The sequence below is a fragment of the Arachis ipaensis genome, chromosome B7 (assembly GCF_059453495.1).
Source record: "Arachis ipaensis isolate K30076 ecotype BB chromosome B7, ASM5945349v1, whole genome shotgun sequence".
Classification (NCBI taxonomy): Eukaryota; Viridiplantae; Streptophyta; class Magnoliopsida; order Fabales; family Fabaceae; genus Arachis; species Arachis ipaensis.
The window spans coordinates 125,712,016-125,724,523 of NC_142442.1; positions in this window are offsets into that span (position 1 = coordinate 125,712,016).

Genomic DNA, 12,508 nt, shown 5'->3' on the forward strand with positions numbered 1-12,508 from the left:
TTCCAAGTCTCCTCTGATAGATCCTACGGATCCGTCATCAGCAACAAACTTCATCACGAGCAGCTTCGTGCTAATGGCAGCCCCCAGGTTGTTGATGGTTTTCCTCCCCAAGATAACGTTATAAGCTGTGGAATTCCGTAAGATTACAAAATCTGCCATGACTGTTCTTCATCTCTGCCCCTGACCCACGGAGGTCGAGAGCGAGATGATTTCATCCGGCTTGATGAAGTGGTCTCCCAGTCCTACCACACCGTGCTGGTGGGTCGCCAGGTCGGCGTCTCTCAATCCCAGGGCATCGAAAATGTTTCTAAACATGATGTTTGAGTCTGCCCCCGTATCTACCAGGATTCGTTTGACGAGGCCTGTTCCGATCCTGGCCGTAATGACCATGGGTGGGCTTTCTGGTACCTCGTCGAACCATTGGTCTTCTGGGCCGAAGGAGATGGATGGGAGACTCCGGGAATGTCTAGAAGACGAGGAGGAGACCGTTAGGACCTTGGCGTCTTTTTTCTGTGCCAATTTTGACCTTGGGGCGGTATTCCTGGCCGTTACTACGTTTACCACCGTGAGGCCGTGGTCGTCGCCCTCTGGTTCTTGGCGTCGCCTTGTTGACCGGGACCTGTCCTCGCCATCGTGGTCCCGATTACGTCTCATCGGCTCCCTTATAAGGTGTGAGAAGTCGGCTAGTTTTCCATCCCTGATTGCCTGTTCCAGGGCGTCCTTTAGGTCAAAGCAGTCTTGGGTCTTGTGCCCGTAACCCTTGTGATAGTCGCAGTAGAGGTTCTTGTTTCCCCCTGTCCTGTCCTTCAGAGGTCGGGGCCTCGACAGTATCCCCTTCTCTGCAATCTGTTGGTAAACTTCGGTGATCGTCGCCGTGAGGGGGGTATAGTTAGTGAACTTCCCGACTCTGGGGACAGGTTTGGGTGCTTTGCCTGGACCGCCGTCCCTAGTGTGTTCCTTTGGCCTCTCTCTGCTTTTGTAGTGCCGGGTTTGGTTGTACGCGGGTTGCCGTTTATTGGCAGCCACGACCCGGCTAACTTCCTCATCGTTGATGTACTCTTTGGCCACGCACTGGATCTCTTGCATTGTCCAGACGGGCTTTGTGGTAAGATGTTTCTTAAAGTCCTCATTCGAGAGGCCATTCGTCAGACACAAACTCGCCACCGAGTCCGTCAAGCCGTCAATCTCGAGGCACTCGTCGTTGAAGCGATCCAAGTATTTCCTGGTCGGCTCCCCGGCTCTCTGGGTCACCTCCAGCAAATTGATCGGGTGCTTAGCTTTGACGATCCTGGTCGTGAACTGAGCTAGGAAAGCATGGCTAATGTCGGAGAATTGGGTCACCGATCCCTGCGGGAGGTTATTGAACCACCGTATTACTGGGCCAGCCAAGGTGACCGGGAAGGCGCGACATCTTACCTCGTCACCTACTCCTTCCAAGTTCATCCTGGCCTCAAAGGCCGTTAAGTGTTCCAGGGGATCTTGTGTTCCATCATACTTCATGTCCATTGGCTTGTCAAAGTGTTTTGGCAGCCGGACCTCGAGTACGGAACAGTGGAAAGGGGTCGCTCCTATTATCACGGGTCCCTGGGTAGTTCTTCTCAGTTCGACGTTCTCCCGACGCGCGTCCTCGTCGCCCCTGTTCGATGCGCGTCGCCTCTCGCGTCTGGCGTAGATGATGGGGTCTCGACTTCTTCTTCTGGCGCGTCCCCGTCCCCCTGTGCTTTCTGACTCATACTGGGGGCTGGGTGTGCGCCTTGAGCGGCTCTTCGAGTGGGAACTGGAGGGGCTTTGCTCCAGAGTGCGTTGGTCGTGTTCCCTGTCTGCTAGCCTGCATTCCAAGTCTTGCATCCTGTGGCGTAGCTCTTGCATTATCCCGGCGTGGCTGTCGCCAGTCCCTCCGAAGGGGCGTCTTTCGTGAGTTTGCGTCGTGTCCCTTGGAGGCGACCTCTGTTTTTGTCGAGTTTCCGTCGCAACGGCGCCTCCCCCAGGCACGGGGGGCGCGGCCTCGCAGCCTGTCCCAGTTTGGACTAGCACGAAGTCCATGGACGACTCCCCACAGACGGCACCAATGTTCGGTATCTCGGTTACCGGACGATTCGGATCAAGATTCTGGGTGATAGGAGGGACTCGTCAGGTCACGGTTCTTCGGTCAGATGGATGCGAGGTCCCGAGTACTTCGTGTGGAGAGGGGGGTGCCACCTGCAAAGACACTCCGACGCTCTTGTCAGACAATGTGCAGGCGGAGAAAGGGGGTGATGTAGAAAAATGTGACGTACCTCAGGGGAAGAACCAGTCTTCCCCTTATATACAGGTCAGTGGTGGGCTCCCCATGGGGACAGGCCCATATTCTAAAGGATGCTGTCCCCTAGCTGTGTGCGAGCCGTACAGGACGCGTGTCCGGGTAGGTTACAGGATGCGTGGCCGGACCGGGTGGAGCTCGGGTCAGGTCGACCCGCGGGATCTTGGGCCAGGTCGTAACACTATTTAATAATTGAGATTATAATGATGTAAAGTACATTTAAGACAATACAATATAATAATATCTATAATAATATTATTTTGGCCAATAATAAAAGATTTATTGAATAAAAATTTAAGAAAAAATAAATTATTATTAATTAAATAAATATAAATATAGGATTCCTACCCATATTTGGACCGTTTGGTATATTACTTGAACCAGCTCCGGTGTTATTGTGAGTATCTGTATATGTAAAAAATTCATTATTAAGATGAAAATAATGTAATTTGATAATTTAAGGGTATACTCAAGAAATAAATTATACATAATTGGTACGTACTAAGAGTCCAGTAACATAGATATATTGTAAAAAATAATTCATATTAAATGATAAACTAACAACATAAATTTATTAATGGGAAGTATAACTTAGAGTACCTGATATAGAGTATTGTTGAGGGGTATATTTGTGATATCTTGTAATGGTGTTGCCATGTTAGTTGGTCCACTTGATATATCGATTTGTTTTCCTCGTCTAATACTCTCTCGATAACTGGCACGCCTTCTGACAAGGTGTTGCTGCCTCTGTTCTTCACTCATATTTTGTCTTCGTTGTGTGGCATAGTCTTGCCAAGTTCGTCGACCACTTCCACGTGAATCTTCCATTGGTATGTTGTCAACTATAATTAATCAAAGAAACATATAAAAATAGTTCTACACTTTTATTTAATGACGAAAAATAAATTACAGTAGGTTTTACATTATATTTAGGCGAAGTGAGAAGAATGTGGAGAAGATGGAGGAGAAATAAAGGAAATTTTTTCTATTATGGAGTAACCAGTGAAGTGAGAGAGATTAAGAGGAGAAATTGGTATCCTATTAGTTATTATAGATGAAGATGAAGATTAAGTAGTGAGAATTCTATAACTGATGCAGTAACGTGATGTGAGAGAAATTAACGGGAGAAGTTATATTGACGTGAACGTGAATGGAAATGAAGTAGTAGAATTCTGTAACTGGAAGTAAGTTATTAAAAAGGATAAAAATGAAAAAAAATATTGGACACCAAAATGGGTTTTCACATTATATATATCCCTTATTTTCTAAAAGAAAATCATTACTAGTATATGTATACCTTACAAATTTCCACTTTGCTTCTAATTTATTCTCTCCAATATTTGATTTTTTTTTCAATTTAACTCTTCCTATTATCGTGCTCATTGCTGGCTCAACAGAAGCGATGCGAGCCTCTACCCACATTCCCAGCAGAAACATTAATATGTTTGACATAATAGTTTAACACTTTAGCACACAGCTCAACTACTATCTAGATACGTGTCAATTTTTCATCAACTCAGATGAAATATTTGTGTACATATTGATCTGTATAGTATAATTAACCTATACATATTGAAATACAAATACATATTAAAAATAAATTAAACTACACATGTATTTATATACAAATGGTAAATTTTACTCTACCCTTTCTAAAATAAAAAATAAATTATCATTTGTAATATATACAGTGATTATTGATAAATTATCCTTCTACTAGAGCTCTAAAATTGACGTTATCTTCTTTTTTTTTCTTAACGCTATGTTTCTCTTGAAACTTGATAACAATATCATTTTTATCATCTCCATCAAATACACCTCTTCTTCTCCAATTTTAAAACCCTAATTTCTCTCAAATCTAATCACCATTTTCAATCAATTAGGTTAAAATTTTGAACTTGTGCTTACATTTTCAATCTCCAATTTCAACGAGTACATCTATTTTTTTTAACTTTCTCCTTCCTAAGATTTTTTTCCTAGTATTTTTCTTAAAATTCAGCTTGATCAACAATAGTACTTCTTTTTATGTAACCAACTCCCATAGTCTTGTATAACTATATAATAAAAACAAACCAAAATATTAGTTAGTCATAAAATAATGAGTCAATAATTACCATCTTAAGATTTTTATTATCTGAATAATGATTGAAAGATAATTTAAAAGTAATTAAAGATAAAAAACAAAAAACAAAATACCTTGGTGTTTCCTTTCACGTACTAATTACCATCATTTTTAACTAATATATCACAAATTTTTATCATTTTTTCAGTTCTCTCCTTCTTAAGATTTTTTTTCGATCATATTAGAGATAGTGATCAGATTTGACGATCTCATTCGAACCTTGAAACTCTGTTTAAAAGATAATTTATCAATAATCATTATATATATCACAAGGAATAATTTACCCTTTATTTTAGAGAAAACATGGTAGAATTCACCTAAATTTATTAATTTGTCCATACCCTCCACATTATAGGATTCATTTGACTTCAGTGGCCAGAAGATGGCACCAGTGGTGTCATTGGAGTAATAGTAACAACATCATCAAGACCCAGACTTTCGCTATATATATACATGAAATTGATACTTATTATTTGAGATTGACAAAAAAATTCTCAAAATCTGAAGTAAAAAACCTTAGCAACATGAAAAAAAACAAAAACAAAAAAACTAATAATAACACCATTCTCAGCCAATTCCAACACTTACAATATTGTACAAAGGAAATGGGAAATTGCGGCGGTTCTTGGAGTGATTTGCGATGCTTTTTAGCCGTTGCGAAACGAGATTCCAGCGGTTTGTTAAGCGTCGCCTATTAGGGGGTGGTTATGATTTTGCGGTGGTTCTCAAGAACCGCTGGCACAACCTCCGCAAAATCGAGAAATAGCGTCGCAATGTTTAGAGTCAGTTTAAAATCGCCGCGATCTGCACAACAGTGATGCACACGAATTGACCGGCGGTATGAAACCGTTGCTGTTTAACGGCCACGGTTTTTTCAAATGTATTCATTGGCGGTTTGAAACTGCTACTTTTTAACCGCCACGGTTTTTTCAAATGTAATAGGCGGCGGTTTAAAACTGCCGCTATCTCCTAGCCTGCTTTTTCAGATTTCTTATGGCTATTTTGCAACCGTCGGTATTTTTCGGCTAAATGGCCGGAAAAATAATGCTCCTTTTTTTTGTATGTACTAGTTTTTTTTGTTATTTTTTTTATCCTCTGGATCTAAGTCTTTGGCGTCCGGCTCCGAGTTTTGAACATCATTCGTGCAAGCCTGTGGAGCAGACAGTGGTTCACTACCGGGCGGACGAAAGGGGCGCAAAGACGAGGATGCGGGGGCACCACTGCCACTGGGCGGCGGAATTGGGCAGTCCGCTTGATGTGAAGTTGAAGCATCAAATCCTTCCTCTCGGCTGCTGACATGATGTGTCTACACGGGCTTTCTTCGTGAAATGACCTATCCTGGGCATCTTTCCTAACTGCATTCGGATCAAAACAAAGTGATAATAATTAATATATAGATAATAATATTTATTAACATGCAAAAAGGACATTGGCATAACCCAGTTAATATTAATTAAACTCGGGTATTTATGACATATTGATACTAAACAATTTATAGTATGAGACCAAAGACCGCAGTTAAGGGTGATAATAGATAATTTAATTAGAATTTTGAAATACACTAACAATTAAAGGTATTAATAAGTAATAATAGTTATGGTAAATCAATATCATGTGATACTAAGCTTACTTGGTATACAGGAATTATGCTCAAATTTGTGGTTTGGAATACACTACCAACTCGTTCCTATTGCAATTGTATATATCATCATATAGATCATTATAGTAATGGTAGGACATAGCGTGTCATCACCAAACAACACACATACATATAAACTCCAATGAGAATAATATATAGCGTGTGCAATTCACAATTCAATAATTCATTCCATGCTCATATATAGATGAATTATAACGAATTAACAATCTTATATGGAAAAATTATAGGAAGTCGTCTTTATTCAGTTTGGTTAAGTTAAAAATCAGTCAATAATTGAAATGAAAGGAACAGTAAAAATAATTATCTAAAACTCAAAATAATAAATAAAAATAAAAATATAGTAAAGAGTGCATCGAAAAGTGAAACAAAATAAAACCAATTTTAAGTGGTATAAAACCTATGACATTTCTCAATAGGCGTTTTACTGTCCTTCAATGATCAATGATAGCAGAGTACATGAATTGAGAGACTCTATTAACAAAGAAATCAAAGTTGGGTCTAAAAAGGTTAACCATTGATGTATTCATAATTTCTCTATAATGCCTAGAATCATCATAATATTCTGCACTATTGGATGTTAATTTTAGACTTGAGACTTAAGAGTAGCATGTTTAACAATTAGAAAAATATCATGTTTAGTTATAATAAAATTAAATTCGATAATAGTTGCAATCAATTATGTAACAGTCTTAGAACTTATAACAGTCTTATTGCTTAAAATTAGCAATTATGTAACAAATAGTAGTAGGGGACATATTCATATCTGGTGTGGTATTTTCAGTTGAAGTAGGAGTTGTGAATATAAAATTCTGCAGTTTACTTGAAACACTATTAGTTGATAGAATCTGATTAGAGCCAAAAATAGATTTTTATGGATAATCAATTTAATCAAAGATTTGATAAGATTGCTAAGGGGTTCCATCAAGTCTAATGATAATGGGAATAGCATTATTAGTATTGACTAAGTTGGATGCTGTGAATATTGAATGGAGGAACTAGGATATTAGTTTAACTGAATTAATTTGGACTAGAGAAGGACAGTCAATTGTTGAGTCCTTGCTTGTTTGTGTGATATCTTCTACTAAGCTTCATACATGGTACTAATTCTATCCACTACCTACCTCATTGAGTCCTCTCTTTGTTTTCTATTTAACGAAACTAATGAAAAACTTATTGGGAATTAATTCTACATGAATTAAGACATACATGCGTGTCATTCACAGGCAACCATTATCAGCAACAAGATTCAAATATACCATTGAGAATATTAAAAACACAGTCAAACTAAGAATTAAACCCTAACTCAGAATCCATCATTAATGGAATCATGCTCCTCATCAACAAAACTCACTTTCCATTAACAAATTAACTCAGCTAACAACATTAGGAGAAACTTGCATGTCAACTTTAAACTCATTATTGACCTCTTTTTCAAACACTAAATAAGCAATTGAGCACAAGGTGTCCAGTGGTGCTTACCCGCAGTGAGATGACTGGATTGAGGTTGAGAGAGAAACCACCGGGTTTCGGGCAGAGAGAGAAGGGGCTCCAGGATACTGGCTCGCCACAGAGACAGATGCGGAGAAGAACCAAGATGAAGCAAGCTTCCTAGGGGTTCGAAAATATAAATGGTTTAGTATTAGGGGAAGAATAAGGATTATGGTAGTGGCGGTGGCTTCTCTAATTTGAAATTTAAGTTTTTTTTTGTAATTTTTTTAAAAGCATTATTAGTTGTTAATAAAAAATTACAAAAAAAATATATACTCAACGAATAATCACCAAATTTTTTTGGATAATAATATCTAATTTTTTAAATTATGTTTGCAAAAAATTCTCCGTGCAAAATTCAATCTTTAATGTATTATTTGAGAATTACATATTAAATGTTAGATAATCTTGCCAAAAAGCTAACATTAAATATGTATTTCTCAAAAAATACATCAGATTTTGAATTTTGATGCAATTTTTTGTAAGTATGATTAGAAAAGTGTGATATTATTATTCTTAAAATTTGGTTATTTTTTGTTAAGTATATATTATTTTGTGATTTTTTAAGAATATTATTGGTTGTTAACTGTAATACCCGGTCTAGCCAAAATTAATTAAATAATAAGTTAAATGGGAGCGAATATTGTTGGAAGATTCGGCAATTGGAATTTGATCATCTAAATATGATATTTAGATTCAGTGAATTTTTCTGAGTCGGAAAACATAGTTTTCTGCGTAAAAGCGCGCAGTGGAATTTTGACCGGCAGTACCGGCTGAGATCTGTCTGGTACTACAGCTAAGGAAATTGATTATGAGTAAATGAGATTAAAAAATGAGGAATTATAATTAGGGAAGGTAGAAATATTTAAAGTGCGATTTAGAGCGCTAATCTTAAAGGTTTTGGCCCAAGTGATGTGTGCATTGTATGATGACACAAGTGATTGGATGAATTTCAGATAATGAATATATGAATGATTGGGTTGGTTATTGAACAATAAAGTTTGAGGAGTTGAAGTGTGGAATTTGGTAAATTTGGGTGAAATTACATAGATGAGGCATGTTTGGTTTTGGTTGAGATATATTATGTGGTCATATATGTGATTATGATTATTGATGCCTTGGTGGTATTATGATGCATTAGAGATATGTATGTTGTGATATATACTTGAGGAGTGATTAAGGTTGATTTGTGGGTGAAACCACGTGATAGTGAGTATGATATTGATTATGTATAATGATGGTTGATTGGAAATAGTGTTGTTGAAATTTGGCATGAGGAAGAGTATATGATATGTAAATGTGTTTGAGTTTGAGAAAGTGTCAATGTGTGAGTTGAGGATGGCTTGATGTTGATTTTGGTACATTTTGATTGATTTCAAAAAGGGTTGAAATTGGCATGTTTTGATTGACTTTGGAAAAAGTTGAAAATGGCTTGTTTTGAAAATGGCACTTGTGATTTTGTATGAAAACATGGTTTTTTTGGGCATACTTTGACGGGACATAACCTGGACTACGAATCTCTGTTTTCTGCCAAATCTGTTTAGAAATGAAATTGGATCCGGGATGTCCATGCCGTTCGAAGAACGGGTGAAAAATGATTTAAAATGAGAAAGTTATGACCGTCGGAAGATTGGGGGTTGAATCTGTAAATTCTGCAGCTTTTAACATAGAAAATTTTTAGCAGAACGACCCTACACGCGTAGGCGCACTTGGCGCGTGCGCGCCGTTCTTCCAGAAAGCACCATCCACGCGTGCGCGGGCGCGTCGATGCGCTGCACCAATTGCCCAGCCATTTTCCAGAGAGTTGTGCCAGGATTGTGCCAGTTTTGTGCCTGGGCGCAAGAGCACCCACGCGTACGCGTTTGGATATTTTTCAACCCGCGCGTTCGCGCATATGGCGCTTGCGCGTCGATGAGTTTTTGGCCATCCACGCGTGCGCGTGGAGTGCGCGTACGCGTGGCCCTGTTTTTATGCCAAAGTTGATTTTTGAGTTTTTAAAGCCAAATCTCATACTTCTAAGCCTCCGATCTCACCTCTTATGTATTAAATCATTATGATATGCCTAGCAATGAGAAAGGAGCTAGGGGATGTGGTAACTTGCGAGTGAAGCAAGGGGAAAAGTTATGATCAAAGATGATTATATGAGATATGGAGGATGACGGTGGAAGTACTGTGTATGCCATGAGCCGGAGGGCTATATTTATTGATAAATGGCCCGTTCTTGATTGGACCATGAGCCGGATGGCTGAGTTATTGCCGGGTTACGGCAAAGCCATTATTGTTTATGGCTGAGTATAAATGCATATATGATTAATGAATGAATATGTTAAATGGATAATAATGAAAAAAATATTGAAATGTGATGTGCGACCCCGGGTAGTAGGCAGTGGCGTTGTCCACTTGCTCCAGGTATGAGACGGGAAAGGAGGATTATGATAGACGAGTTTAATCATGGAGTTTTGAATAAATGTGTATTTGTGATACCTGGGTAGTAGCAAGGGTCGTGGTTCGTCCCGCTTGCTCCGGGTCATTGTCTGAGAATTGATAATAATGAAGGGTGATTATGAATAAATGTTTATTTGTGATACTTGGGTAGTAGTAAGGGTTGTGGTTCGTCCCACTTGCTCCAAGTTAATGTTTGAGATTTGGTAACAATGAATGTTGATAATATGAATTGAGATTGAATGAATATATGTTTGAGATACCTGGGCAGTAGCAAGGGTTGTGGTTCGTCCCACTTGCTCCGGGCCAATGCTTGAGATACCTGGGTAGTAGCAAGGGTTGTGGTTCGTCCCACTTGCTCCAGGTCAGAGATTGTGACGCCTGGGTAGTAGCGGTAGTAGTGGTGAATCCACTCGCTCCAGGTTGAGCTTTTAAACACCCGCCTGGGTAGTAGCCGCAGTAGTGGTTATTCCACTGGCTCTGGGTTGAGCGGGTAGTAGCAAGGGGGTTGTAGCTCAAACCTACTTGCTCCGCAATGGGTGTTTCTGTCCAATGGTTAGCTACCAGGACATGTCGGGTTGGCTATATAACCGACAGATGATATCATCAGCCATAGGGCAGGCATTCATCATTTGCATATGTTTGAATTGTTTGGGTTTGCCATTTGTCTTGGATTTCTACATCATGTATGCCATGTTACCTGACTATATGCTACTTGTTCTACTTGTATCATGTTTGTGTATTACTTGCCTGTATTGCTTGTGTTTGTACAACTGAGAGGCCCCTCATGCTGGTGTCGGTGGGTGTGAGGGCTGTTCTTGATGGGATGAATTGATGATGCGATTGCATGATGATGTATTGATATAGAACTGCTGAGGTAGAACAACTGGTGATGGTTTTGCTTATGATTCTGAGTCTGATTCGTGGAAGAGTCAGCGAGTTGGGAAACATGTGAAACATGAATTGAATTTAGCACTCCCTTATGACAGTTGCCTATTCATGGATTAGCGAGAACCTAGGATGAATAATTGGTGAAGAAGTTTAGGATGCTTAGTGAGTTTTTATTGCAGTACATTGAATTTATTTGGCACTTTTACCGTACTGGGAACCCATGGGCCCGGGGTTCTCATTCCGTATATATCTCTTGTTTTTCAGATACAGGTCCAGGTGCTCAGAAGTGAGTTGTGGGTCGTCTGAGAGACGGCAAAGATCTTTATTTCCTCTACTTTGTGTTTTGATTAGAATCTCTCCACCTTTGTTTTGGAAAGTTTATATTATGTATTAAACTCTTTGAATTTGCCTATAGAGGCTCTCATGTTTCCTTCGGGAGAGATTAGGATATACTGTTGTCAACTAATTTCATAATGTACCCTAGCCGACCTAAACTTCGCGGGTCACGACTAGTGGCTATTTACTTATGTTATATATATCTATCTGTTATCTATCTCTTAATCTCCTCTATGCCTTGTCCGTATATCGTTTTCGGCTTCACGGTTTATCTTTTGTTGTCGAAACGTGAAAGATACGTCTTCGCAATTTTATTTCTACTCTTTTCAGGCTTCTCGATTAATACTCTTTTCGAAATTACCTATATTTATTTATTAAAAATCCACCTGAGAGTCGTACCACCGTAATATCATTGACTTATGACTCGAGCATAAGGATTTGAATATTAGGGTGTTACATTAATACAAAAAAAATTATAAAAAAATATATACTTAACGAAAAATCACTAATTTTTATGTATAATAATATCTTATTTTTATAATCATCGTTGCCAAAAACTTTCTCAAAATTCAATCTCTAAAATTCATTTTAAAAATGTATATTTACTAATGAGTATTATTGTTGTATTTTTAATTTACTTGAAGATAAATTTAAATAAAAAAATAAAAATTTTTCTAATTAATATCATAATGTTATTACTAATATATAGATCATGATACTACTTATTATAATAATAATAATAATAATAATAATAATAATAATAATAATAATAATAATAATAATAACAATTATTGTAACGGTGATACTAATATTTTTTACAGTTATAATGTAATAATATTTACTAATTATAAATTAATATGAGTGCATTAATTTGGGTTAAAATAAATTAGTAAATTATTTGGATAAATTAAACTATTTTGACATTTTAGGTTATGGATGCAGTGTATAACTATAGATCTTAATTAATCAATTCATGCCTATTAATTAATTCATGTTATTTTGTCAATATGATAGTCATGATTATAGAATGTAGTTCATTAAGCAGTTTCACCACCTGGGTTTATACATTTATATTTGTATTACTTTAAATACGTATATATACGACAAATCGGTAATATAAGTCTTGAATTCGTACGAACCATTAATCCAACAAGTCATAGTATAAATTAATTTAAGAGATATATACTAAGTTGAGATTAATCTCCTCCAAATTCATTGCTACTTCATCAAATTCAACATCCAAAGAAAAAAACACAAACAGTCACTTTGT